At 62.9% G+C, this 25687-nt stretch overlaps 1 long non-coding RNA gene across 1 annotated transcript; it reads right to left on the reverse strand.

The window, feature by feature from the left end:
* Positions 1-8558: 8558 nt before the first annotated feature.
* LOC125613112 lies at positions 8559-15464 on the reverse strand. The gene is made up of 2 exons (XR_007343608.1): positions 14980-15464; positions 8559-12692 (listed from the first exon to the last, which is right to left on the reverse strand). It is a non-coding gene; the product is annotated as an uncharacterized LOC125613112 (long non-coding RNA).
* Positions 15465-25687: the final 10223 nt, after the last annotated feature.

Here is a 25687-nt window from a genome sequence, read left to right on the forward strand (position 1 = left end):
CTGGTGAACAGGAGCCCCGGTCCTCAGGGCAGCTCTTGCTTATTGAAAACCTGCATCCCGTCCTGTGCGCAGACTTGCTGTGCGTGTCCCCCCTCCACTGTTGCCAGCCTGGTAGATGGAAATGGCGTGGGGGCGGGGGGCAGTGTGTCCAGTATAACGTTGGCTGTTCAGCAACAGTTATATGCGTCACTAACACTGAGAAGCTGGCTGTGTGTCAGCCCTCCACTTCACCTGGTCGTCCAGCAGCCAGGCTCCATGACACCAAGAGCTGCCACCCCATGGGCTGGGCACACCTTGGCCACTACCCTCCAGGCTGGGCCCCAGGGCAGGGGACACATGCTGCCGAAGGGCTGGTGCTACAGGTGCACAGAGACCACCAGGGGGCGCCAGGAGACAGCAAATGCCTGAACACTGCACCAGTCACAAAAGCCAGGACTTTACAGCTGGCTCATCTGTTAGGGCCACCGGGTGTTGACTGAGTACCTACTATGTGCTGGCAGGGTCTCTGCCCTCAGTAGACACTAGCACAAGGCTTTGCTTGTATGACCGTACACCATGCCTCCTGCATGGCGGAACAGCAGGAGCGGCCACCTCAGGAGGACAGAGGAGGACCCGTGAAGGGCCTGAGGGTCGGGGGGAGCCATCGAGGGAAAGAAGCCCGAGCCACCGCCCACAAGCCCAGCGTGAAGGCCACCTTTGGCAATAAACAGTTCTGAAGACACTTGCCTGGGGGGCTGCCCGAGGACACCTGGCACACGGTGGGTGGAGTGCAGGTGGCCAGGAGGGGCCTGCCCTAGCCGCCACCAGGTGGGGGCCCAGCCATCAGCAGCGCAGGGGACAGGACTTGCTGGGTGGCACTGGAGACTGCCTGCAGCCCACCTCTGAGATCTCAGGTGACTCCTGGCCTGGGAGGGCACCACCCGCTCTGACCATAGGGGGCCCCAGGCATGGACGGTGCTGGGGCTGGGCCCCAGGGGACAAAGCAAGCCCTGTACAAGCTCCAGTGTGGTGCAGCGGGTGACCAGCCCCACACAGCCGTGTCCAGCCTGACCTGCCCGTCCCCACCCCTCAGCCTCTTGGGCTGCTCCTCCCCTCGAGGCTCCCAGGAGGGTCTCCTCCCAGATGCCACCTCCCTGCCTGCCCAGAACCTCTGCCTTCCCCATGAGGGCACCCCGTCCACTTGTGGGGCCCCCACCCGAGCTTGCCGTGCCCCAGTGAGAGCGGCTGCCTTCCTGTGTGCAGTGTCTCGAGTTCCCTCCCTCAGCCAGCGGCGAGGGCGGGGCAGGGAGCTTGTTAGACCTGGAGGACCCTGGAGGACCCTGCCGCCCTGCCCCCCCCCCCCTAGCGTCCTCCTGAAGTAGACCGGCAGACGGCCAGGCTGGGCCCCACTGCCCTGGACAGACCCCGAGGAGGGCCTCTACTCAGTGCAGCCAGACCTGCCCCGCCTGCCTCCGCCTGCGGGTCCCACCCAGCTGTGAGCACCGACTCCCGCCTGTAGGACAGGGACGGTCCGCCTTGGGTGGTGTTCAGGGATCAGGAGTCATGAGGGCTGAGGGGACCCCTGGCACAGGGGGCGTCGGAGGTGTGGAGAGGAGCTGGTGCCTTGTCCTGTCGCCCTGTGTGACTGACAGGTGTGCTTGGTCAGGAAGAGCTTGCTGGTTTCTTGTGGTTTTTAAAAACCAGACACTGAACAAAACCTGAGTCCATTTCTCACGGCTCCCAGCAGGGCCGACATTTACCCTCTCCCAGAAAGCGCTTGTCCCTGGCAGAGGCCTGTGCTCCTGGCTGGGACGGGTGTCATTTGAGACCACTGATGCCAGCTTCCCTGGGGCGGGAGGAACTTTCCCACATCCTCTTTCTCTGGCTCCCAAGGCTCGCCCTGGTCACGGTCACGAGGCTGAGGCTGCAAGCTGGTGGCCGTGGCCTGCACTGCCCCAAAGCCCTGACTGAGATCGACACATCTGGGGACGTCCCCTCGACTCCGCTTCCCTGCGTCGCCATTCTCACTGCCACACTGGCAGGAGCGGGGGGCCAGGAGCCGGGGGGCCTGACCTGCCCACAGACACTCCTGGGACAGCACTTGAGGGGCAGGCGACCACCTTAGTGGACAGTGCAGGTGGCTCGGAGCGCCTGCATCCCGTTCCTAAGTGCGTACGTGTCTTTCTCTTGTTCTGTCACTAAAAAAAAGTGTGTGATTCAGTGCGAGTTGGCACCTTGGTGATGCCCTGCCACCCCACCTCTGTCTGGCTCAGAACATCTTCAAACATTCCCATCCCTGCCCAGGAGCCGCTGCCCCAGAGCACACTGCCGCCCGCGCCCCTCTGTCTGCATCCTGGCCTGGCTTTCCCCTCTGGACCTTCTTGGGAATGGAATCCTGGCCCCCGGCCTTCCTGTCAGCCTGTCAGTCAGCACCACGTCCAGGCCCACCCCTGCCGGGTGCCCGTGCCCCTCTGCTGCTTGGGCGGAGGGTGCTTCCCCTGTCAGCGGCTCCCCAGGCCTGGGCCAAGCCCTCGGCAGCCAGGTTGGCAGCACCGTGAGCATGTGACTGCGGGTAACTGTGGCTGTGTGTGTGCTGCTGCTTTGTGACCCTCAGGTGTGGCCCGGCCTGCACTGTCCAGGGAGGGGTGAAGGACTGTCCTTCCCATTCTCCTCACCCTGCCCAGGGAGCCCTCCCGTGCCTGTTTCCCCAGAACCTGGTGGCATTTGAGACCCGAGGAGATGCCTGGAGTCTGCGGTTTGTTTTGGGTTAGGTTTGGTTTGGGTTTTTGGTTCTGGGGATGGAACCCAGGGGCACTCTACCACTGAGTGACCTTCCCAGACTATCTCGATTTCTAGTTTGAGACAGGACAGGATCCTTCTAAGTCGCTGAGGCTGTCCTTGAACTTGCAATGCTCCTGCCTCAGCCTCCTGCGTCACTGGGATCACAGGCACGGCCACCACACAGGGTTAGTTGCCTTTAACCAGATGAACAAACGCCTGCTTCTCGCGTGTAGATCCTGGCTCCGACACCACCTCCTCCAGGAGCCTTCCCTGGTCGCCCCAGGCAGGGTTAGTGCCTCCTCTGATCTCACTGGTCCTATGAGTCCCCAACAGGCGCAGTGTTGGTCTCTGAGGCTCAGAGTGGCTCTCTTCCTTCCTGATGGCTCCTGGGCTCAGTATTGTGAGTGTGGAGATTGGGTGACACGGAGACGCGTCTGTCCTGACCCCTTCTAAAGGGCCACTGCCAGAGAACGGTCACCCGGCAGTGTGCTCTATCCCCGGCAGCCTTGCTGGGAAGGGCCTCCTGTGGCTTTCTGCGGAGTGTGACCGGCTGGCCTGGCCTGTGCGGCTCCCCAGGTCTTGCAGGGCCAGGCAGTCCCTGCTCATGAGCGAGAACCCCGTCGCCCAGGCGAGGCCCTCGCCATCCACTTGACCCCAGAGCCCCGTCCTCGCCGCACGGAGCAGTCTCAACCCGAGCTCGGAAGCTTTTGCAGGGAGTTCAGAGGAGTTGGTCCAAAATCTGGGCCAAAGGGAGGCTGGTTTACTCCCTTGGAACCAGCAAAATGGGCAGCCTGAGATGTGCCAGGGTTGGGGCTCGTCCTTTCCCCTGGGGACCGGGGACCGAGTGCGGAGCCTCGGTTCTCCTTATGGGCTCTCACTCCCGCTGTTCCTGGGGCTGAGACACCCCAGTGCCTCTCGACTGCACTGGGAGGTTCCCACGGGGACTCTGGGCACATTCGTCCCCCTCTCCTCCCCGACTAGAGCAATGGCTGGTCCACCCCAAGCTACTCCTAAGCCATGGCAGGGAGCTGGGCCTACCTGCTCGACTTCCCAGCCTTTGCCCCCTCTGAGTGCATGGGTGACTCTTAGGACTCCTGCCCCCGGCCACTGCAACAGGCCCAAAGGCAGGCAGGGGACCAGGGTGGGCCGATGAGCAGCCCTGCAGGGAGAGCAGGCTGTCAGGTGGCGGTGCTGTCCCTATCTCCTACCACGGGGGCCCGACGAGCCTGGCTGCCTGCATCCTTTTCCCACTGCTGGGGAGATCCCCACGGAGCAGCCAGGCTGGCTGCAGCTCCTCTGGCTTGGGTTTCTATCCTGGACAACCACAGGTGTCCCTCCCAGCCCAGGACTGCTGGGAGAGGCCAGGCCAGGTCTCAGAAGCAAGTCTCGGCATGTGGAGCACAAATGGGAGGACTTGGCTTCCTGGTTCCTCATTTATAGTATCTTTGCCCAGAGAGACCGGACAGCTGGGGCGCTCAGCCTGTGCTCAGAACAGACTCGAGGGAGGGAGGGAGGGAGGGAGGGAGGGGGCCGAACTGGCCTAGATACGCTGGACAACAGGCCAGGGGCCACCTCACCCTGAACCTCAGTACGACAGAAGGTCCCAGGGCATCTCCACCGCATCGCAAGGCACTCGAGACAGAACCTGCCCCAGAACTCAGCTCTCATGACTCCAAAGCCCACGTGAATTTCATAAAAACCCAGAAGTCTTTTGAGAACTAACCGAGGACCAGACAAATTTCCATGACCAGCTCTGTCCACCGTCACTGCACAAAAGGACAGCTTGACCACGGCAGCACAAGGAGGGAGACTGAGCGCACACCAGTCTTGGGTGTGGACGTGCTGGGGACACCTGCTCACACACTGTTTCCTTGACCGCTGGGCAGTGCGACGGCCCAGGTCAAGGTGCCTGAGTCAAACGAGGAGGCTCAGAACAGCAGGAAGCCACCTGCTCACAGTTCCAGAGGCCACACATCTGACACAGGGTAAGCTCTAGGGGAGGACCCCAGCTTTTCTCTTCTGGCCTCTGGTGCGGCCAGCCATCGTCAGTCTTCCTGGCCTGGGGACACGTCACTCCAGCCTCTGCCTCCCTCATCCCACAGCCCTGTCCAACTCTCTCCTTGTGCGGACATCACTGAATCAGGGCCCACCCGACTCCAGAACCACCTCGCCTCAGCCCGGTGACGTCCGCAGACACTGTTTCTAACCATGCGTCCCGGGCAGGGCTGGAACCATCTCCTCACAGAACACACATTAACGGGTACCTCATGTCCCCCCCCTGCTGCCCGCAAAGCCTGAGAACGACCAGGCCAAGGCATAATCCCTCCCCGGACTGGGGGTCGCCCAGGGACCGCTGGGTCCCCTACCATCCCACCTGCCCAGCATCTGGAAGCTCCGGTGTGTCCCTTCCAAGGAGCAGCAAGCCCGGGGTCAGACTCCAGCTGGGGGCCCACCAGGCGGGAGTGCAGAACTTTAGGGCCAGGCCAGGTGTGCACAGGGACATGGCTCTCCCAGGACAGGGGTGCTCCAAGCCCCAGGCGTTTCCAGGAACCCGCCCAGCCAAGAGGGGACCGAGAGCCAGGGTTCATAGCAGGGGAGCCCACTCCTCTCTCCTTGGGGCCAGGGCAGGCGGTGGGACCTAGACAGCAGGCCCCTGGTTGGGGAAGCAGCCCGTCAGCCCACTTGCTCCTCAAGGTCAGTGCTGCAGGTGCCCTGGAGGGCCCTGCGACCCCAAGCTGTTGTTGCACCCTTTCCAGAGAGGTGCAGTGACTGGCCTAAGGTCACACAGCTATCAGCCCTGGCCCCCAGTTCTGCTGACATCCTCCTGGCCATCTACTCATCATGACGGAGCCAGGTGGGGGTGTATCTGGCCCAGGGAGCCCAGGGCTGATCTTACAGTGGTTTTATGTGGCTGGAGCACTCTCGCCCAGCCCACCCACCCTGAGAGGCGGCCGTCGCCCACCTTACCTGTGAGCCAGCGCTCTGAGCCAGGCGGCTCCGGCGGCCCTGGGTCTTGTCCTGCTCAGGCCCTCGCGGCGAGTCTGTTGTTCTGTTTCCTCATGGTACAATCAGGGCTGCAGGTCCTGGGGATGAGGGTGGCCTCGGGCACGGGAGGAGCTCAGGGAAGCCAGTCCCCAGGGTCGGAGGTCAAGGTGCAGCAGGGCCAGTGGCCCGGCCTCCCGGACGCTTCCTCCCACACACAGCTCCTCTGGCCACGGCGGGAAAGGCTGTCCACTAGAAGACTGGGACTCAGGCGGCCTCCTGGACAGCAGGCTGCCCTGCCCACTGCGGGGCCCTGGCCTTCACCACACCCGCCAAGGCCCTTTCACGTCGGGCACCGTAAGCCCAGTTCCGGGAGTGAGGGCCAGGACGGCTGGCGGCAGCCCGCTGACCCAGGTGGCTGCGGTGGGGCTCCTCAGGTGGAGGCTGGGTTCGCCCGAGGCCGCGCTTCCCAGAAGCCGCGGATCCATGGAGCCGGCCCATCCAGGTGCTTCCCATCTCCCTGCTGTCCTTGTCTCTCTTCTAAGAGGTCCAGGGGGCGGCCACGTCGGCCAAACAACCCGACTAGGAAGCTCCACACCCTGGCCCAGGCAAAGGCCCGGTCTCCCGTCCTCCTGACCCCCCTCCTGACCACCGCTTCTCCCGCAGGCGCTGCTGGGTTGTCCTCCTGTCAGACCTGGTGTCACGGCGCCCGGCATGCGGGGGGCGGTCCTGGCTGCCGGGCCCTCCAGCCGGGACTCGCGGGCTTCCTCCCACGGGGCAGGGGCAGGCTCTGCGCCAACACGCCCACGGGCCTGCCACCCAGCGTCTTTCGCTTTATCTGATTCCACCAGAAAATCAGGACTTACACCTGGGCTCAGAGCGAGGCTTCTCCGGGGGAATTCCCGTTGGGTCTGGAGCAGGGGAGAAGGACAGCGGGTTCTCCCCCCACCCGAGGGTCCTTCTCAGGAGACTGAGGGCTGGAGGGGGCGGGACTGGGTGTCCCTGGGCCAGTCAGCGACGGAGCTGGGGTTTGCACGAAATCCCCTCTGCTTTCTTTCCAGAAAAGTCCAGCAGGCTCAACTCCCCTTGTTTGAAGTGAAGAAGAGGCTCTCTCGAAGGCTGTGCCTTGGGGAGCTGCAGGGCGTGACCTGTGACTTGCCGGGGCTTGGACAGGCTCCCGCAGCCTCCTGCAAGGCCGGCCACCGTGTGCGAGGGAGGACTCGCTGCAGCCCCTGGACCCCTTTGTCTGGCTGTCGGGCTTATCGCCCCTCTGTGAGGAGGGGGACTTTGGGAGGCCGTCACCTGTCCAGGGAACCTCACAGGCGCACAGCCGGGGCTGAGGTCGGAGATGGCGCCAAGTCGGGGAAGGTAGTCAGGATCCGCCCTGCCCTTGCCAACCTCCAGGACACCCCGCAGGCCAAACCCAGGCTGGCTGATCTTTTGATGTCTGGGTCTGCTCCGCACAGTGTTGCCCTGTCCACACAGTGTCGTCCTGTCCCCTCAGTCCTCCTGGGGAATGTGGTTGGTGGTGGCCGTCTCAAATGTCTCCTGCAGGATGGAGGCTTTGGGGCTGCCTTTGCGGGGAGTCTGGCTCATGAGCTGTGCCCACCTGGCATCCATGGGACGGACAGTGTCAGGATCACATAAGGTCAGAACCACGCCCAGGTGGTCAGGCACAGAAGGGTGCCATTCCCCACAGTGCCACCAGAGGGCACTGTCCAAGCCACATCACCACTGCCTCTGAAGACGGCCCCCGCCCTCGGTGGCTTGAACCTTGGCCAGGTTCAGAAACCTGCCTGCAGGCTGTGGAGGGCCTGGCCAGAGCTTCCGGCTTCTCCTCACCCTGCTAACTCTGCCCTGGCCACACTGGCCTTCTCACAGTGCTGGAAAGAGGACATTTCCTGAGCCCCAGGGCACTGGCAGGGCCCTGCCCTCCTAAGAAGTCTGCCCCTCTCTTCACCCCGAGGGCACCCAGTCACGCTGCAGGCCCTGTCTTAAATGCCAGCCCTGCGGGCGCTTTCCAGAACACCTCAGTGGCCCTGCGTCTGCTGCGGGTCTCCCTAGTCCTGCCTCCTCCGCAGACCCCTCGGTGCCGTTCAATATCAAGACCGCTAGGGCGCCCGCTGCCCGCCTGCTCCCTTGGTGGTCGGAATCTGAGTCCACCAGGCCCCGCCCGGCCCCAGCGAGCAGGAGGGGCTCAGTCCCCGACTGCGGGCACTGGACATTCCTGGCTGTCCTTTAGAGCCCTGGTGACCTGCCCTTGCCATCCCATCCTGGCCGGGCCGTGGCCCCACACACAGCAGTGACCCTCCTGAGCCCAAGAGACCTGTGTCAGCTCCCGGGCTAGAGTTTGTGGCTCTTGCGAGCCCTGATGGCCTTGGAGGTGGTGGGGATGAACTGTCCTGGACCAGGCGGGGTGTCCACTGTGGGCAGAGCTGCCCTGCTCCCCTGCAGCGGGCCTGGAGAAGGAGCAGGGGCAGATCGTCACTGCCTCAGCCCTGAGACTGGGGCTCGAGTGTTAGAGCAGCGCAGGGCTGCTGGCCTGGCACAGCCTCCTTCTGCCCAGAGGCAGGAAGAGTGAGGCCGGCCTGGGGCCAGGCTGGCCTGGGACCAGGACCTGGGAGCGTTGGCAGCCACAGCCAGGGCCCTGGGGCAGCCTGGGGCTGGAGTAGCAGGAGCTGGGCCTGGGCCAACAGGTCCAGGACAGACCCCACAGCAACCGCGAGGGTCTGTGTGTTCTTGTCCCCACTGTGCCCGAGACGGTGCCTTAAATAGCCACCAACCAGGTGATAACAGATTCATGTAAAATGTGATGATTTATGTTAATCCATGAGCTTTATTTCATTCATTATTTATTTAATAAAACAATAGGGTAAAAAATTCATGGTTCAAGGGCTCAGAGAAGGGCCCTTTTGAGCTGACCAGGGCACCTGACCCAGGGCCAGCTCTGCAGGGCCAGCTCAGCCTCAGCTTTGCCGGCCTTGGGCAGGAGCGGGGCCTTACACTCTGCAGGTCCCCATCCCAGAGCCACCCGGAGCAGCCATGGGCAGTCCCTGCAGGAGGGGGCAAGGGGCCGTGGGTAAGGACACGGGGTCACCACGTTGCCCACCGTGCCCGTGGCTCACACCGGATGGACACCTGGGAAGGGAAACGCCTGGCGGAGCAGCCTGGTGCAGAGGCCCCTCCCCCCAATAAAGAGAGAAGAGGGTTTCCTGGAGTCTGTCCTGAAGACGGAAGAGGAAGGGGAGGACACCGCTGCCCGTGGGCACTGTGGCCCCCTGAGGAGGGCCATCTGAGCTGTGGGGTGGACGGTGTGGCTCCTGACCCAGCCTGCACTGGGCTCCTGGCATGTGCAGCTTCGTGCTGGTGGCTTTGGGGTCCTGTCCCCGGGGTGCCATTGTGACCCAGTGGGGGATGTGCCCAAGCCCAGCTGTGCCCAAGCCCAGTGGCCCCGTCCCTCCCAGGACCAGCCTGCAGCCTGGCCTCCCTCGGGTCTCTTGTTGAATGAGGTGACTGGCGGGTGGTGAATCACCCCCAGATGGCAGGTGGGCCAAGGACAGCTAAGAGTGGGTGGGAGCAGAGGCCAGGCCCCCACTTAGACACACGGGAGGAGAAGCCGGAGCTGCCCGCCCAGGCCCCAGCCAGGAAGCCGTTGGCAGGAGGCGACTGTCGGCTGGTCCCCAGGGCAGTGCCAGTCAGCTCCAGGAACAGCCGCAGGCCCCACGGGAGGCCAGGCCGCTCCCTGGCCAGCAGCCTCGGGTGCCCCGATGACAAAGACCATTCCTGTTCCTGAGAGGAAGTCGGGGCCTGGGGACTGACTGAGGGGCTGGAGAAACTCGGGGACCTGGGTGCTCTTAGGTCACACAGGAAGTGAATGGGGCCACGGCTCTGCTACAGCCCTTCCACTTCCAGGTCACATCTGCTCTGGCTCACACTCGAGCCCAGCAGCTGCCCGTGGTCCAGCCAGCTGTCCGTCCCCTCTACAGTCGGGCCAGATCCCAGGACTCAGCGGCCCTGCGCCTCTGCTCCTCCCTTGGAAGAATCTGTGCTGCTGACATTTTTGAAGAATATGGGCCAGTTACTCCGTCCAGCGTCCCTCAGTTTGGCTTGTCTCAGCTGAGATGTGGGTGGCCTGCTTGGGTAGGGACAGCGCAGAAGTGACGCGTCTCCTCGTGTCCTGTCAGGGTGCAGGCTCAGCCCCCTGTGGATGCCAGTTTGATCACTGATCATCCTTCTCCCCTGAAAAGCCACTGTCTTCTGCTTTGTGAATAAAAGATAATTTGTGGGGAACACTTTGGGGCTGTGAATATCCTACAGCAAAAACCCGTCTCTGGCGCTGCACACACAGAGGGTCTGCTCCGCCGTCCCTAGTGTACTTGTCAGTGGGCCTCCTTGGGGTCAGGAGCAGAGGCTACCAGAAGCTTCTGGAAAGAGATGAGTCACTCAGGTGCTGGGTGGTGGACTCTGTGGCTCCCTGGGGGACTGTCCTTCCCAAGTCACTCAGACTGCGAGATTGGGCGGTGTCTCTGGGGAAAACAGCCTGCCTACGTGGCCGGCTCCACCTGCCCTGCCACTCTAGGGGCAGAGCCTGTCTCCGTGGCCATCTGGCGGGAGATGGGTGCGGTGTCCGTTGGGGAGTGCTGTGGGAAGAAGGCCACCCCGTCCAGGTGGGTCCCGGGGGCAGTACTCACACGGGAGAAAAGGAGGTCATGGGAATCTGCTGTCCCCTCCCAGGGCTGGAAGCCGGTTCCCTGGGAATTGTTACTGGTCAGAGACAGAAATGAGACGGGGGATACCAGAGAGTCAGAGGAGCCGCGTGGCCTGCAGCCGAACCCAGGACAGCGCCCCGGGGTGGTGGGCACCAGCAGGGCCGCTCTAGCCAAGTGGCCACTTCACTGGGCCTCTGGCCGCTTTCTGTGACGGCAGCAGCAGTACCTGCCCACCAGTGGCCGGCAGAGGGTGTGGCACTGGGCAGCCCTGATGGCCCTGGCCGTTCTCACATCTGAACCCACCTCCCAGGGTTCTGGGGCACGGTGACCCTCCCCGACTGACTGTGTCTGTCAACACCACTGGGCTGGCCTGACTGTGACCTCATGCCCTGGTCCTGGTTTCTATTGTGGCCTGAGACTCATGTCCCCAGACTTCAAGTGGAAGTTTGGAGGCCGAGAATAGGGAGCTTCCGGTGGCACAGGAGGTCACTGGGAGGGGCAGCTGGGCAGGACAGGACACAGCCCCCCGGGTGGCCCTTTAGGCAGGGAGTGTGGGGAACAAACGCCCATTCGCCCTCTGGTCTCCCACAGGCGCCACCTAGTTGAGGGCAGCTCGTCCCTCCAGGTGGGTCCCCAAGGCCAACACCACAGTAAGGAAGGGTCAAGGGCCACGGGCTCTCTGTGTGGACACGCAGGACCCCATGAGCCCCCTCTGCAGTTTGTGACTTCGGAAGGCCAAACACCCCGCTGCGGGCCGCGCCTGGGTTTGATGGAACATTTGGAAAAAGTTACCCTGTTTCCCAATTTCCGCTGACTGCTCCTGGGCGGTGGGACACTGCCCTCCGTCCACCACATGAGGGACATGGGGAAGAGAGTGGCCCCCGCACTTATGCTGGTAGGTCACGTGACAGGCAGGGGCTTGTGTGGGCACTTCGTCAGCTGAGAGGCCGACCTCACTGAGCTCTGTCTGCAGAGGGTGGAGACTGCAGAGGGTGATCCGGAACCTCCTGGGCCATCTCCCTAGATCTGTGCTCCCAGCCCAGGGCCCTGTGGTTCCGCTGCCCTGGTCTGGGGGTCACACTCTGCTCCTTGCCTCCGGGATGCCCCCCTTCAGCTTTCCCAGAACATTCTCTCTTCCCAAACTGGGCCAGAGCCCGGTGTGGGTCCCCAGGCCAGTTCCACAGCCATGATGCAGGGTCTCCTCAGCAAGCTTGGGCTGGGCTCCCCCAAACTGCCTCTCGAGGGGGCCTGGACCTTGGGGCTTCTGGGCGTCCTCTGCGCTCTCCTGACTTTAGTGAGAACCACTCCTCCCCGCTCAGTGAGAACCCACCTCAGTGGGTGACACCTTTATCTCTGGCCCAGCTCCTGGTCGCACTGCCCCAGGTGGGCTCTGCAGTGGCCACCCTGCCCACGCCGCCCTGCCCTGTGGCCACCCCATGGGGAGCGGAGCCGGCTCCCTCCATGGTGATACCTCAGGAGTGTCCTTTGTCACTTTTCTACTCTGTCCTGCTCTGGTCTCTTTGGCAATCGCATGGTCCGTCTTGCCCACGGCCAGCCCCGGTGGGCAGGTGTCCGCCCCGTGCAAGGTGGACGCGGGGTAGGGCCTCTGTAGAGTGACTGGATCGTGACTGGAGACCCTAATACACGGCCTCTTCCGAGCTCGTCCCCAGGAGTGGACACGCGGTTGACGGCTCCCTTGCTCTCCCTCCCCGTGCTCTTGGTGTCTGCGGTGCCAGCAGGTGGGACAGCAGGAGCCGTGCTCTGGAGAAGCTGCGCTGGGCCACATCACGGCTGCTCTTGACACTCAGGGGGCCGAGGTGTTATGGCTGGACCCCCACTGTCCGAAGACCTCGGCTCAGGGGAACGCAGAGCGTCCTCCTGGGCTCAGGGACCCTGCTGTAAGGTGTCCTCCCAGGATTCCCATATGACGCCACGGGGTCTAAACCTGGGGCAGGGTCAACGTTCAGCTTCAGGGCCTCGGGTCCAGGTCTGCGTCCAGGTCCCTGTCAGGAAGGGGACGGGGGCCCAGGCGGCCAGAATGGCCTGCGACATAGTACAGAGGGTCCCCCTGGAATCCCAGGGTGGGGACCCAGGGAGCCACAAGGCATGTGGATGACACTCCCCAGCCCGGCCTGGCTGTGGTGACCGCCTGGGCGGGGATGGCCGTGAGCCCCGGTGGCTCTTGGGGAACTGAGGTACGCAGACTCCCTGGCCTGCTAGCAGCTGTGCAGAAATCCAGGTCTGGAAAAATTGTGCAAGAAAAAAAAATGGAGACAAACAAATATGAATAAAGAGGGGAAATGTTTCCTGTTTTTAAAAGGGCTGGAACCGATTCTGGGGTTAGACCCAGCTGCCCACACAGATTCATTTCGTCTTTTAAGCGTTATTCTATAAGATTTATCTCCTGCTGCAGCGTCTGACAAGTATTGTGTAAACATTTCCACTTATTCCGAGGGGCCTCGGCTCCAGCCGTGGGGCAGGCCTACCAGGCCCGACCAGATCGAAAACAACAACTGGTTTTGATTTGGAAAAACAAAACCCAGAAGAAGACGGAAGAGTAAAATAAATGCTGATTCCAAAAAGGGCTCAGCCGTCCCACAGTGAGTCACCAGGCCCCTCTGCCCCGGCGAGTCCTGGGGTTGAATCCTGCTGTGTGTCCTGTCAAACTGACTGACCTTTCTGGGCCCTGTTTCTGTCTATAAAACGGGACACGGAGGATGTGAAGGGCTCTCGCTGAGACTGGGCCGGGAGCCCTGGGAGGCCAGCCGGGCGGCTGTTCTTGGACCAGGGAAATGGTTTGAAGGTAAAGGACATCCTCCTCCTCCTCCTCCTCCTCCTCCTCCTCCTCCTCCTCCTCCTCCTCCTCCTCCTCCCCTCCCCCTCCCCCTCCCCCTCCCCCTCCCCCTCCCTGTGCTCATTCATGAATGGGCTTGTGCTGGAAAGGCTCCAGACAGAGCTGGTTAAGATCAGACCAAGACTAGGGGGAGGAGGGCTCCTTTGTTCAAGGACTGGGTCAGCTTTTCATCTGGGAGTGGAAATGGGATTCCCTGCAGGAAGCAGGCTTTGCAGGCCCCAGCCAGGCCTCCCTCCACAGCCCTCAAGTCCTTTCCCAACTCTGTGAAGTCAGTGGGAGAACAGAGCTTCCCTGAGCCAGGATCCAGGCACGTGGGGTTGGGCCTGGAGGGGCTTCTGGGTCACTTGCAGGAACCAGGGCTGAGCTGGGACAGGCGAGCCCGCTGCTCCTGCGGCAGGGCCAAGGCAGGGCCGAGGCAGGGCTGGGGGAGACCTTGCATTTTGCTGTGTAGGCGGGGAGGGGCTGCAGGCGGCAGGGCTGCTCCGGCCTGCACAGGGGTCCTGGAAGTCAGGCCCCAGAGGCTGCCATTTCTGTGGGATTCGAGGTGAGTGGCCTCCTCGTTTGGCCAGAGTCCAGATCGACCCCCTCTGGCCGGCTGGGCCATGGCTCCAGCCAGGTCAAACTCAGAGACGGGCCCCATGCCACCCTGGTAAGTCTACCAGTTCATCGGGGCACCCTGTGGCCACTGGAAGAGAGGGGCTGGGGGCCAAGAAGGCAACTCAGGGTCAGCATGGGCAGGGCCAGGCCGGCGGGCAGTGTCGGCCCCGGGGCCAAGCCAAGCACTGCAGGGCAGCCAGCACCAGGACGCTGACCAGGCCTCAGAAGGGCCAGGCAGTGGGTGGGAGCTGCTTCCAGCCCCAGGGACCACAGCAGAGCCCCTGAGGACCGGAACGCCTGCCCTGGCTGTGGCCTCTGCCACCCCAGGCCTCTGCCTCCCCAGGCCTCTGTCTCCCCAGGACCTCTGTCTCCCCAAGACCTCTGCTGCCCCAGGCCTCTGGCGCCCCAGGCCCTGCCTCCTCACCCAGACTCCGTGCACCTGGCCGTAAGTGCCGCTCTCTCTCCCCTGAGCTCTTCCGAGGGCTTTTTACAAATAAGCGACCCCTGTGTGCCCAGCACTATGTCCAGGCTCCCAAGCTGCACTACCCCTTTAAGCACCACAGGTGTCCTTCAGAATGGGGACGTTAGCAGACACTGCTCCCTTCAGCCATGAGGAACAGCTGGAGGGCTCCCGGGCAGGTGTCGTGGGCATGGGTCTCTGGCTGCTGCAGGACCCGTCCGTAGAGACCCTGAGTCCCTCTCACCCATGGGCTGCACATCCAGCTCTTCTTCCAGAGGGTGGCCCCCAGATCCCTGAGGACACTCCCTCTTTCTGACGTGGATGATAGACCCGCTGGAGCCGGTCCGGGGCCAGCCCGGCTCCTCCTGCTTTGGCTGGTAGCCTAGCTCTGGGCCAGGGTGGTGGACCAGCAGAGGTGGCCAAGCCCTGGGTCAGGCTCCTCTAGGCCAAAGGAAACATGGCCTCTCGTAGCTCCGCAGAGGCCTCGTCCCAAAGTCACCCTTTCAGAGTTGGCAGAGCCACCTGAGCCCTTGGCCCAGTGTCCTCAGTCCTCCAAGCCCACCGGCTAAGGAGGAGGAGCTGGCCGTGCGCCCGGGGTTCCGAGCCCCACTTCTCACCTGTACAAGGAGCAGCTGTCCCCTGGCCTCCAGGTGCCGTGCAGACAGGCGAGATAACCGAGGGCAAGGGCTTGGGAAGGGCACCCGCGGCTTTGGGCACCTCACCAAGAGCCTGCGCGTCCAGGCGGGGGAGGGAGTGGGCAGGGGACCCGCAGTGTGAGCCCTGCCTCCAGGAGCCTGGGAGCCAACCAGACCATCAAGTCTGCAGGGAGGGCCCGCTGGGCCAGGAGGGGGCATCTGGAAGGTTCAGGGCAGGGCAGGGCAGGAGGGGAAACCACCGGAGGCCCGAGTGGGCAGGCCACAGGACAGAGTCCCCGATCGAGGCACCAACCGCCCCAGGAAGGCCCCCTCCACTACAGGGACACTGAGCCCTGGAGGGAGGGACTTTCTGAGGGCATAGAGCTGGGACCTGGGGGAGCTTGGTCCCCTGGCCTGGGCAAAGGCCCAGAGGTACAGGGAGGTGGGGTGGCAGGGTGGAGCCATGAGTCTGCAGAGGCCACCAGCGACCGGGTGTGGGCCTGAGGGTCACCCTCCAGCCTGATGGTGAGGGACGTGACAAGGTGGGAGGGGCCACCCAGCAGCCTTCCTCCAGGAGCCCTGCCTGCTCCCTGGCGACTCACCCCTCCTCGCGCCTCTCCAGGGCAGGGGGAGCCGTTCCCTCTGGAGGGGCCGTGGCCTGTCCCCACCCCCAAGTGTCTGCAGCAGGACAGGATCACAGCCTCCTGAAGAGGCGGCCAGGTGGGCCTCAAAGCAGCCCTCCCTGGCGCTGCCTGCAGCAGGGTCCGGCTCTCTGGGCCTGGAGCTGCTGTAGCGGTAAGTGGCCAGTGCCCAACCCCTGCCTGTGGACCTTACGGGCTTTGCCTCCCTCGAGGGCCCCGCACTGTCTGCAGACCACCTGTGTCCTGCAAGCCCCAGCTGCAAAACTGCCCTTGAAACCCCTGGTTTGCAGGAGCCCTCAGCTCTGCTGTGCCGAGGGGCCTGGCCACGGCAGCAGGGTCAGCGCAGAGCCTGACCTGAGGTGACCTCCAGCTCAGGGGATCAGCTGAACGTTTTTGCTTGGGGGTTACAACTGAAATGTTCTCGGGCAGCCCTGTGTCCCCATCAACAATAAGAATGGTCTGGGGAGTCTCGGGGAGCGTGGATTGTAAAGGAGCTTGTTTAAAACGTGATCTGCACCCTGGCAACGTGCCAGCTCAAAGTGTGCCCTGGTGGCTTCCCGCAGGGGCCCCAAGGCTCGGAGCTACTTGAACTGTTCTGACTGTAACGGGGTCCCTGCCTTCTGAGTGCAGCCCCCATGGCCCCGACCCTTGCCCTGAGCACACCCACGGGAAGGAGAGGTCAGCGAGGATCTGGACGTGGACACCTCCCAGGGAACAAGGGAACCCTGGCATCAGGACGCCCTGGGCCCCTACCAGAGCACGCCTGGAATGTGACCCTTGAAGTTCCTCTAAAACACCCCTCCCTGTCCCTCCTGAGGGAGAGAGTCACAGCCTTTGGGACAGGGTTCCCCGGTGTTTCTCCTCTGATAACAAAGCAGTAAAACTTCTTTTTCCTTTTTCTCAAAACCATGTCCTCATTATTAAATTGGCACTGGGGACAGGGACGGAGCTTTCGGTCACATTTGTAAGGCGCACAGGGCTGATAGCCGGCCTCTCCCAAGGACTCTGTCCTGGTGACCAGGACAGCCTGAGGAGGACCTGGAGCTTCTGCTTGAACACACTGTGCTCATTTTGGAGAATGGACACTGTCCCAACGTTGCTCTCCGACCCCTCCTGGGATGTGAACCTGGCTTGGTGGGACGCCTGTCCCGGGCTCTTGCCGTGGCTGGTTCGTATTCCTTTAGCACGTGTGCACTGACACAGGGCCTTGGAGAGAGGGGCCTGTCCCCAAAGCCCTTCTTGGATAACAGGTGTAGTGCCTCTGTGTCCCCCACCTGCGCGTGTCCAGGGCATGGACGGAGCACAGCTGAGGGAGGGAGGAAGGCCCTGCTTGGGTGGGGGTCGGTTCACATTGTGGTGGCCCCACAGATCACTCTGTCCTCGGCCGTCCCCAGTGCTCTGCTGCCCCCTAGTGGAGGGAAGTTCTCTTTTGAGAGGACGTAAAGGGGCCCTCCTCCAGGACCCCAAGGCCAGGGGGCCCATGCTTGCTCTCCCAGGAGGGGACCCACTATGGGCCACCTGCGCCTTAGTGGGAATGCGCTCAAGTCCTAGGTTCTCTTCTCCCGGGGGAGTGACGCTTACATCCTTGGACGGGAAGGTTCTGCGCTTGCCTTTGGGCCTCGCGTACAGGGACAGAAGAGGGGTCCTCCTAACAGCCTTGCTGAGCCAGTCTGCCTGAGCTGCCCCTGAGCACTGCCCAGGGCTGTGCCCAGTGCTGGACCCCTGCCTGAGGGGAGGGCTGTGCCGTGACCTTCTGCCTGGGGAGCTGCCAGCTCTGACTTGAACCCCCACCAGGGGCTGGGTGACCGAGGCGTCTCCCTGGACACTCCTGCAGGCCCTGGGTCAGTCCCCATCCGCCTCCTGCAGACAAGGAGTGGGGGGGCAGTGGCTGAGAGGTGCTGCTTCATCCCTGGGCAGCCGAGCATGGAGATGGCCACGGCCAGCGGGCTCCACAGCCTGGAACTCAGGAGAGCAAGAGCTGAAGAGGGGTTCGGGGTCCCCACCATCCGTGCCACTTACAGCCAGGGACAAGATGGCTCTCAGGGACAGAGTGAGTCCAGTCAGATGCCAGAGGCCAGGCTGGCCTGGCAGCAGCAACCAGAGCAGAAGCCTGGTGGAGAGTCCAGGGAGACAGGCGGACGGCCTCGAGGGTGTGAGGACGGCGGGCGGCCTCAGGCAGACCCCAGCGGAAGGTCCACCGCTGATGGGCAGCTGTGCTTGGCCGAGGTGCAAAGCTGCCTGCTTGGGAGAGGGGCCTGCCCAGCCCAAGGCATCATCCTTGGGTGGACGGACTTTAGGGTGGAAGGACTTTAGGGTGGACGGACTTTAGAGTGAACGTCCACGTTCCTCATCACGTTCCTCACATCACACGACACGTAGTAGGTCCATCTGCCAAAGACATGTCCACATCTAAGCCCTGAGACCTCGGGCGACCGCCTTTGTGTGACCAATTTAAGAATCTTGAGATCATCCTGGAGGGTGGGGCTGACATCTAATGACAAGTGCCCCTACAAGGGACAGAGAGGAGAAAACAGGAGATGCAACGAGAAGACAGGGATGGAGCCCGAGGTCACAAGCCAAGGCCTGCTGGAGCTGCCACAGCTGAAAGAGGAAGGAGGGACCTCCCAGAGCCTCGACACGTGCAGGTGACCACAGCCTCCAGAACCAGGGATCCATTTCTGTTATCTTAAGCCCCTGCTTGTGGTGATGTCACGGCGGCCACAGAGGCTGAGACGTGGCACCAACATCTGCGCATCTCCCAGCCTCCCCCTCCCTCACTGGGACGTGGACACCTGCAGACATGGAGACATTCTGCGGGGACCACATCACCTACAGGAGCACAGGCCACCAGCGCTGGCCTTTCTCCAAGGACGAGCTGAACTCTTGCATCAAAAAAGCAAAACGAAGGCTCCCGGCCGCTCTTGGACCCGAGCTTGGACTCTGTGGGTGGCCCCTGCGCGAGCAGGCAGGACGCGGGTTCCTGATGAGGCCGCCGGAGGTCTGGAGCCACACAAGGCCCTGAACATGCTGGGAGGGTGGCCTGGGCACAAGGATGTGTCCGGGAGGGAAGGGAGAGACAGAGCCATTGTTCAAGGGGAGGGGAGGCCACCTGTGCACCTTCCTGGGGGGCTGGGTGGCAGTGTGTGCTGTGGGCCCAGGTGTCCAGGGTCACGGGGACCCAGGGGCTGCTGCTGGGTCAACGCTGGCACTGGGCACGCCGGCCCTTCCTGACGTCTGCACAGCTGCTCTGCGTCCAGGGGAAGTGGCCGTGGCTGACGTCCCGGGGGCAGCTGGCGGGCTGGGCTGCAGGGCCATGTGGAAGTTTTCAGGCCTCGGGGAACACTTACATAACTGGCTCCAAGGGGAGGTTGGACGATGGATGGTCAGGGGCCAAGATCAGACTGAGCGCTGCACAGGCCGGCAGGGCGGAGCAGGCCGGCCCAGCAGCCCGGATCCTGTCGCGTCTTCAAGGTGCTTGGCAGGGCACTGGGCACCTGGCGGGGGCTCGGACGTGTGTGGATGGACATGCGTGCACGGGAATGGACGGGGCAGAGAGGGGCTCAGCCAGCGGGGCAACCAGACTGGCAGCAGGGCAGAACCTGGGGCAGCCCATCCGTGGGCTTCGTCCTGCTGGGGGTCTGCCGCAGGCTCCAGGGTGAGCGGCTGGCGGTCAGGCAGTGTGGGCGGTGACAGCCACTGCACAGAGGGGTGCCCGGGGCACTCAGCCACCCAGCCCCTGCCAGCCTCAGGCTGAGGGGACCCGCGTCCCCAAGGTGGCCCAGACACTTAGTGGTGCCCCGTGCCCCCTGGGCGGCGGGCTGAACCCTGGCGGGATGGACAGGTACCGGGGCGGGGAAACCTCAGAGCTGGGTGCAGTCCTGGCCGGCCTCTCATGGCCAGCAGCCCCGGAAGTCACTGGAAAGCCCTGTGCGTGCTCCCTCGCCTGCAAGCGGAGGGCGGTGATCACAGGCCCCTCCCCACCCGTGGAGCCTGACTGCTCAGGGACAGTGAACAAGGGGCCACCGTCATCGCTGGGGCCATATCTGAAGGAGAACGTCTCCCACGGCACACGCTGTGGTCTGGTTGGCAGGTTTTCTTGGGAGAAAAGATTCTGTTGAACTTAAAAAGGAATTTACAATGAGCTGTTGGAATTCAGAACCCAAGGCATGGACCTGGATTTGATAAAGGCACCAAGATGTCTCTTTCAGAGAGGGTCCCACAGCGAGGGCCAAGGCTGGCGGCAGTCACTGTGGCCACGAGGACGTCAAGTCAAGGGTCCAAATCCTGAAAACCATCTCCTCAAGGGGATGCATGAGTTTTCCTAGAGCTTCCCCCCAAGTGTGATTTCCTTAATTATATTCGAAATTGAACATTAACGAAAATCTAAGTAATAGAGTAAAAGAGAAGACAATCCTATGTTCCCAGAGAACCTCTCTTAAATTCAGTGAATTTCCTTTCTTCTGTACATTGTATCTTATTTTTTTCTACTAGGGACCAAGTTTTCTGTACATTTTAGAACAAAGATGCCTTCACATGGTAGACGACACTTCGTATCTTTTCAAAACCTAATATGACCAAGAATTTCACTCCTAGCTCCCTCCCCAACTACAGTTACCATCCATCCAGTTTCCTTCTCCCCGAAGTCCCTGTGTCCCCCGTCAGGACTGCAGCCTCCTCTGCACCCCGGTCCCTCCCATGGGGCCCCACCCAGCCTCCTGCTCCGGGGTGACCGACCCCTCTGGGCGGCCTGCTGGTCTTTACGGAGCTGTCCCCACCTCCAGTCTGCTGCCGACTGCCACCGTCGCTCCCAGGTGCTCCCTGTACCCCGAGAGTGGGAATCGGGGCCTCCAGGAAGGACTGTGTCCCCGTGCTCAGCCACGGCACTTGCCAGGGAGGACTGAGGGCTGTGGCACCATTCACACGGGGACTCGTCACTGTCTTTGTCCCAGCCTCGATTGGAATCTGGGCTGTGCGGCCCCTAGCATGACTCATCTCTGCCCCCGTAGGGCTGTGGCATCTGCCAGCCCAGGTGCTGGGGCACGGCCACTCAGCCACTTGGCCACTCGGCCACTCGGGTGGGGGTCGGGCCCTTGGTGTAGGGATTCAGGGAAGGGCTCCTCGGTGGCCTCTGGTCTCTGAGCGCTGCCTGAAACCTCAGGCCGTCTGAAGTCCTTGCTCCTGGGTGGAAGCCCAGAGGCCGCCCGCATCCCACCTGCAGTGGCCGCCCACTCCTCCCTGCTCCCTGGAGATGGGAGATGGGAGTGTCCACGCCTCGGCCCAGCCAGGAAGGGCCGCCTGGGGCCATTCAGAAAGGCAGCTGGCGAGGTGAGCTGAGGCCACAGAGCAGCCCGGAACTCCCTGCCCTTGACCACAGTTTGGGTCAGGTCACCGAGTCCCTGGGCGCCTGTAGGACTCACAGGAAGGGCCACGCGGGGTGAGGCCCTGGGTGTGAGGTCACTGGAGCCGGCCATCTCTGTCGACCTCCCGGTTCTCCTGCTGCCCTGGGTGTCCCTCCGGGCAGGATACGGCTCTGCTCTCCCCAGCCGCAGGTGGTGGGCCTGCTCCTCTGGCCTTCGGCAAAACAACAGGAAGAAGAGCCCACCTGGCCCGCGGGGAGGCCTGGCCCTGGCTACCGGACAGGGGCACGTGTCCGCCTCAGTGCTGCCGCTCCACCCAGCACTAGCCGCCTATCAACGTGGCCAACCGCAGGCCGCGGAGGCTCCTGGGGGTGACCAGGGTTCCAGCCTGGGGCCCAGGGTGGCCGGTCCCTATCTGCAGGTCTGCAAGGCTCTGGGCGGCTCTGGCAGGCGGAGGATGTGTGGTGGGCAGAGGGAGGGCAGGGGTTCCCGTCTCCCCAGCCTAGGGTGCCGAGCACTGGCCACAGCCAGCAGTCGGGGTGGGGCTGGATGCAGTCTCTGACGGTTGCTGTGGGTCAGGGTGGCCGTGCAAGCCAGGCCTGTGTCCCAGGATGACCACCCCATCCACAAAGCGGGGCTAGGTCCATGGATGGCTTGGCCAGGGTCTTGGCAATGACTTCAGTTCTCACCTGACAGACGGACACAGGACTTCCTGTGCCCTGGAGGGCTCTGCCGGCCGAGCCCAACCACCCTGCAGATAAGGCCTCCCAACCACGATCCAGCCACACCACGTTTGTCACCTGTCGGAGGAGAGGGGGCCGGGGAAAGGACGGAGAGGAAGGAGGACAGGCGGACAGTGGACGGTGGACAGTGGATGGGTGGGAGGGTGGACAGTAGGGGTGGAGCAGTGTCTCCATAGCACCCAGCAATGCAGGGAGACGCTGGGCTTGGGCTGCCACTTGTTGGGGTTGGCCCTGGGAGGGCCGGCTCTCGCACCCCGGCCCTCTCTGGTGGACACCCCTTCAGGACCTCTGCCCTCCCCTTGGCAGCTCCAGGCGGCTCCCGGGTGTTGGGGCCCGGGCAGGCTGTCACACAGCGCCCAGCGTGCAGGCCCAGGTGTCCCGTGGCTGCTGGCTGGAGGTGGCAGTGGTCCCTCCTGTCCCGGGCCTCCTTAGCCGTGTGGCCGGACACCAACAGGGCCTCCCCATCTGAAGCAGGAGAAGGACACAGCGTCCCCTCTGCGGTGTCCCTGCCCAGCACACCCAATCTGACTCTCATCATGAAGAACTTTGGACAACCCGTGGAGGCCGCTCTGCAAGCATCTGCCATTAATCTAGAAAGAATGTCAACAGCAGAAAGGGGGGGATGGGCTTACTCCAGATTCAAGGACATCAGAGGGACGTGGAACGGCATGTGGCGTGGCTCGAGGTCTCCCCCTGCCATGAGGACATTGGGGGATGGGGGTGGCACCGAGCCAGGCCTGCGCGCCTCAGCAGGGGCTTTCTGAGTTGTCCCCTCAGTGTGAGGAGGTCCTCTCCCCAGGAGCACACACCCAAGGACAAGGACAAAAGGTCTCCATGCTCTGCACGTCACAGAGACACTGAAGGGAGATTGTGACCAAAGGGTGGGATGCAAATCTCATCTCTGGGGAATCGGAAGGGCACGTGGGGTCCCCATTGCTGTCCTCACAACTCGGAAGTCATGTCAAATCGGACAGTTAGGAAACAGAGTGTCTGCAGGGGACTCAAAAGCCACAAGCGCCTCTGTCCCTGCCCTTCCGCTGTGGCCGCCTTCCCCAAGGGAGACGCCGGGACGGAGAGGGCGGAAGCCGGGAGCCAAGGAGACCGTGAGAGAGCACAAAGCCGTGGGCCCAGGTCACAACAGTGGTAGGATGGGTGACAATGGCATGGTGACCTGCGGCCCCACAACTGTGTCACCTGGTCTGACGGCATGGCACCCTCTGACGTGGCTGCTAGGATCGCCCCCACGTAGTAGTGAGGAAACCGGGGCCCACTGGACACAGGCTGGCCACCCGTCCGAGGGCCGGAGACCTCAACAGAGGAGGGAGGGTCTGCACAGGGCCGCGTCTCCGGGTCCTCTCTGGGCCTCCGAGGAATATTTATGAGGAAGAATTTGGGGTTTCAGACCTCGGGGGGCTGGAAATGGAGCGAGGGCTGGAACAGGCCCAGGCCCAGGGTGTGCCAGCCCAGGGAGAGGAGCCGCGGGCCCAGGAGGAGGGTGGCCCCAGGGACGTGCGCGCCTCTCTCCTTGGGCGGGAACGTGTCCCACACGCGATGTCCTCCTGGAGCCTAGAATGTGACCTCATTCTGGAAGCAGGGTCTTGGCCATGTGACTGGTTAAGGTTCTTGGGGTGAGATGATCCTGGGGTTTAGGGCGGTCAGTCCCAACTCCACCGACATGTCCTGATAAGAAGGGAAAGGACAGCTGGCCCGGGAGAGAGGGCCCGGCGGAGACGGGAGCAGAGGCCGAAGAGGCAGGAAGGGCCTCCCCAGAGCCCCAGGGTGGACGCCCCCACCCCACCTTGGTTTTGGTCCCCTGGCCTCCAGAACAGTGAGAGGGACACTTCCTGTTGTCTCAGGCCACCAGATTCATGGTCACTTGTCCCAGTAGCCCTGAGAATTGAGACCCTGCCATAGGTTCTCGGGTAAACCACCCTGGGCCCACCCAGGGCCCTTCCTCACCTTGAGCCCCTTGGGTGGGAGCCTCCCTTGCATCTAGGAGCAGCCGAGGGGCCACTCTGACCACAGGGGGCCAGGGCAAATTACTGGCTGAGACTTTTAGAAAAACTGTGGCTCTGCGTTTTCCCCAAAGTTTTAGCCTCGGGGGTTCTGCGCCCAGTGATGGCCAAGTGGCCTCCGTCAGACCAGCCTCTGCTCGAGACGGAAAAGGCAGCCCACCTCCGGTCCCGGAGAGCAACTCGGCAGGCAGAAACGGGGGTGTCGACCCTGAGAAGGGGCGACACCCTGAGTCCCCAGTTGGTGCCAGGGGGTGGGCTAAGTGTCCATCAGAGCCCGTGGTCCCAAGGTCCAGGTCACAGCAGTGAGAGGACATGGCCTACGGTTTGGGTGAGCGTCCCCCAGAGGCCTACATGTGGGGGCTCAGTCCCCAGCCGAGGTTCCACTCAGGTGGTGGGGACTTCAGCAGGTGGGGCCTGGGGAAGGGAGCCCGGCCATCAGGGCTGTTCCCTGAAGGGGACACTGGGCCCCAGCCCTTCCCCTCTGGTTTTGCTTCCCACCTCCATGAGTCCCAGCCTTCCTGTGTCCTTCCAACATGACATTCTGCCTCACCACGGGCCCGAGCAATGGGACCAACCAACGTGGCCTGAAACCTCCAAAGATCTGAGCCAAAATGAACTTTTCGTCTTCATGAGTGGGTTACCTCAGGTCCTTTGTCACAGTGGTGCAAAACTGACGGACACTTAGAAACCGAGGCACCCGTGGGCCAGCCCCGCCCACAGCCCTGGCTGACCCCTGGGCCGGATGGCCGGCGGGCTCCACGTGGTCCAGCCAGGTGACAGATAGCATAGGGGCTGCAGCAGCGGCCACTGCCGTGGAACAGGATTTGGGCTTGGACCCAGCCCACTCAGTTTCCTGCTGAAGCAGAACCACAGCGAGTCTCAAACGCAGACTCGCCCTGTCCAAGAGGCCCCCCCGAGCACCACCCGCCACCTGCGTACTGAGGGCCAGCAGCCGCTGCCTCCCGCTCCACAGTGACATCATTGTGGTGAGGGACCTGAGCTGGTTATTAGTGGGGTCCTTAAGAAGTTTGCTGCCACTGCTCAAGAGAAAGGGCCACCAGACCCCGGAGGACCCAGAGACAGAATCAGCTGACGGGGCTCTATACTGAGGGCGTCGGGAGGTGTCTTCCAAAGAGGTTGTTGTAAAAATTGGAAATGTTATGGAGAAAATGGACCAAACGGGAATCCTGGAGGCAGAGAGGGACGGAGAGATGGACGGAGTTCAGCAGCCGCCTCTGGCCCCTCACCAGGTGCTCCTTCCTGACTGGCCGGAGGCGCAGCGTGGGGCGGAGCCTGGAGGCTGGGACTCGGCGCTGCCCTGCACTGCCCGGACCCCACGGCACTGCCCCGTCCGTGCTGCCCTGACCCCACGGTGGCTGCTGTCACCTGCTGACAGTGTGCTCCGGACTGCCACTTTGACACACACTTGAATTTGCCTCCAGGAAACAGCAAGTCACCAAAAGACGTGAGATGCCACACTCAGTGCCAGGTGGTGGCACCTGGCACAGGTGAACTCCTTTTCCTGCTTTCCTGAGTCAGGCTGTGGGGACACTGCTGGGGCTGGTGACGGGGGTGGGGGATCTCCTTCAGAGCTTGGCTCTCCCTGGTGTGGTGGACTGAAGGCAGGCCAGTGGGTGCCAGCGAGGTGCAGTGCCCCTGGAGCCGGGCTGGGCATGAGGGCCATGAGCCTGGTTTGGGCGAGGACGCTGCCAGTCCGCGGTGAAGGGAAGAGGAATGTCACTAATATTTCACAACCCAGGCCCTTGGCCACCAAATGTGTTTTTAAGTGCCTGAGAGACTTCTGAAGCCCCCAGGCAGTCCAGGGCAGGCTTGGGGCAGGAGAGGGAGGGCAAACGTTCAAAACCCAACCACCACCCAGGAAGGGGCGGGTCTGGGAGCCCTCCGCAGCCTCCGAGGGCATGGGGGCTTGTCCC

This window comes from Marmota marmota, unplaced genomic scaffold (genome assembly GCF_001458135.2).
Source record: "Marmota marmota marmota unplaced genomic scaffold, marMar, whole genome shotgun sequence".
NCBI lineage: Eukaryota > Metazoa > Chordata > Mammalia > Rodentia > Sciuridae > Marmota > Marmota marmota.